The sequence below is a fragment of the Hyla sarda genome, chromosome 4 (genome assembly GCF_029499605.1).
Source record: "Hyla sarda isolate aHylSar1 chromosome 4, aHylSar1.hap1, whole genome shotgun sequence".
Taxonomy (NCBI): domain Eukaryota; kingdom Metazoa; phylum Chordata; class Amphibia; order Anura; family Hylidae; genus Hyla; species Hyla sarda.
This window is the reverse complement of record NC_079192.1, coordinates 20,203,924-20,206,423: the sequence shown is the minus strand read 5'-3', so window position 1 is coordinate 20,206,423 and position 2,500 is coordinate 20,203,924. Positions and strand designations below refer to the sequence as shown.

Sequence of the window (2,500 nt, the reverse complement as noted above, 5' to 3'; positions counted from 1 at the left end):
CGCTAGGGATCAAAGGTGTAATCTCGTTATACCTCTGGAAACAGCAAAAAGTGCCTAATGGCAGCGGTGGGATTCGAACCCACGCCTCCAAAGAGACTGGAGCCTAAATCCAGCGCCTTAGACTGCTCGGCCACGCTACCACACACAACTGCTGCTTTTCAACCCTATCTGAGGACGCAGACCTAAGTAAGGGGCGAAATAATCATAGCCACCCCATCTGGGAACCGTACCCCGGTTTTCTGGAGATCTGGAGGAAGAATTAAAAGTTTTAGTGTGGCAGGTGAAGGTACTTAATGGTTCCATGGTGTAATGGTTAGCACTCTGGACTCTGAATCCAGTGATCCGAGTTCAAATCTCGGTGGGACCTTTCTTTACTTTCCTCTCAGTACTGTATTAAAATTATTTAACCTTCTTCCAGATGTGAGCTTTTCAAATCCATAAATGCTGCTTCCATACCTTTGTGTTCTGTCGCCCCAAGGTGCAATTAGTTGAGAACTTGGATGAAAACTCATGCCTCAAAGAAACCCAGAGCAGTCACATCCCCCCGGGAGCCATAATGCCAGAAATATGGGTTATCCAGGATTAGAAAATAAAGTTAAATTGCCTCTTTCTTCCAGAAACAGTGCCAGCTCTGGCTAGTATAGAGTGGATTTCCTGATTGGTTAACCTCTGTGAATATCCCTGGCTTTTGCAGCTCGGTGCAGATTATGGTGTACGCTGCTCTGTGCCTATGTTTCAGATCTAGGGAAGGATTAAGGCAAGACAGCAAGGGTCAGTTTTGTAGTTCTTCCTGTTCACCCTATTCATCACAGAGTACATCTGATCCCTGGGGATCCCTCCTCAAGGATTGTATTCCAGATTGTCCGCGCAACATCTTAGCAGGTGGTAATACAGCGCCCATACTGAGAGAGGGACGAGAGGTTCTCCTGCATTGAAAGGGGAAGCGCTGATTAGTTAGCTGGCGCCAGGTACCTGCCTCAACCAATCGATATTCTGGGCATGTAACGTGAGCTGAAAGAGCAAGTAAAAGCAAAAGCTACGCAATGGCAACAGTGGGATTCGAACCCACGCCCCCGAAGAGACTGGAGCCTTAATCCAGCGCCTTAGACCGCTCGGCCACGCTACCACATGGTGTTGCAGCTTTCCGACCCTACCTGGGGACACAGACCTAAGTAAAGGGCAAAACAAGCATAGCTTCCCCTTCGGGAATTCGGAGCCTGGTCACCTGCATGACAGGCAGGAATACTCACAACTATACTAACGAGGAACAACCTATGCCTGCTGCTCCATGGTAATGTCCTTAAAGGGTCAGCGTTTAATAGTTCTGAAGGGAGAATTAATCGCTTTAGCTCAGCGCTAGGGATCAAAGGTGTAATCTCGTTATACCTCTGGAAACAGCAAAAAGTGCCTAATGGCAGCGGTGGGATTCGAACCCACGCCTCCAAAGAGACTGGAGCCTAAATCCTGCGCCTTAGACCGCTCGGCCACGCTACCACACACAACTGCTGCTTTTCAACCCTATCTGAGGACGCAGACCTAAGTAAGGGGCGAAATAATCATAGCCACCCCATCTGGGAACCGTACCCCGGTTTTCTGGAGATCTGGAGGAAGAATTAAAAGTTTTAGTGTGGCAGGTGAAGGTACTTAATGGTTCCATGGTGTAATGGTTAGCACTCTGGACTCTGAATCCAGTGATCCGAGTTCAAATCTCGGTGGGACCTTTCTTTACTTTCCTCTCATTACTCAGTACTGTATTAAAATTATTTAACCTTCTTCCAGATGTGAGCTTTTCAAATCCATAAATGCTGCTTCCATACCTTTGTGTTCTGTCGCCCCAAGGTGCAATTAGTTGAGAACTTGGATGAAAACTCATGCCTCAAAGAAACCCAGAGCACTCACATCCCCCCGGAAGCCATAATGCCAGAAATATGGGTTATCCAGGATTAGAAAATAAAGTTAAATTGCCTCTTTCTTCCAGAAACAGTGCCAGCTCTGGCTAGTATAGAGTGGATTTCCTGATTGGTTAACCTCTGTGAATATCCCTGGCTTTTGCAGCTCGGTGCAGATTATGGTGTACGCTGCTCTGTGCCTATGTTTCAGATCTAGGGAAGGATTAAGGCAAGACAGCAAGGGTCAGTTTTGTAGTTCTTCCTGTTCACCCTATTCATCACAGAGTACATCTGATCCCTGGGGATCCCTCCTCAAGGATTGTATTCCAGATTGTCCGCGCAACATCTTAGCAGGTGGTAATACAGCGCCCATACTGAGAGAGGGACGAGAGGTTCTCCTGCATTGAAAGGGGAAGCGCTGATTAGTTAGCTGGCGCCAGGTACCTGCCTCAACCAATCCATATTCTGGGCATGTAACGTGAGCTGAAAGAGCAAGTAAAAGCAAAAGCTACTCAATGGCAACGGTGGGATTCAAACCCACGCCCCCGAAGAGACTGGAGCCTTAATCCAGCGCCTTAGACCGCTCGGCCACGCTACCACATGGTGTTGCA

General features: G+C 47.9%; 6 non-coding genes across 6 annotated transcripts; 2 read left to right on the top strand and 4 right to left on the bottom strand.

The window, feature by feature from the left end:
* Positions 1–58: 58 nt before the first annotated feature.
* TRNAL-UAG (transfer RNA leucine (anticodon UAG)) lies at positions 59–140 on the bottom strand. Its single transcript has one exon. It is a non-coding gene; the product is annotated as a tRNA-Leu (tRNA).
* Positions 141–295: 155 nt separating this feature from the next.
* TRNAQ-CUG (transfer RNA glutamine (anticodon CUG)) lies at positions 296–367 on the top strand. The gene has a single exon. It is a non-coding gene; the product is annotated as a tRNA-Gln (tRNA).
* A 677-nt stretch (positions 368–1,044) lies between these two features.
* On the bottom strand, positions 1,045–1,126 carry TRNAL-AAG (transfer RNA leucine (anticodon AAG)). The gene has a single exon. It is a non-coding gene; the product is annotated as a tRNA-Leu (tRNA).
* A 286-nt stretch (positions 1,127–1,412) lies between these two features.
* TRNAL-UAG (transfer RNA leucine (anticodon UAG)) lies at positions 1,413–1,494 on the bottom strand. The gene has a single exon. It is a non-coding gene; the product is annotated as a tRNA-Leu (tRNA).
* A 155-nt stretch (positions 1,495–1,649) lies between these two features.
* TRNAQ-CUG (transfer RNA glutamine (anticodon CUG)) lies at positions 1,650–1,721 on the top strand. Its single transcript has one exon. It is a non-coding gene; the product is annotated as a tRNA-Gln (tRNA).
* Positions 1,722–2,405: 684 nt separating this feature from the next.
* TRNAL-AAG (transfer RNA leucine (anticodon AAG)) lies at positions 2,406–2,487 on the bottom strand. The gene has a single exon. It is a non-coding gene; the product is annotated as a tRNA-Leu (tRNA).
* Between the last annotated feature and the right edge of the window lie 13 nt (positions 2,488–2,500).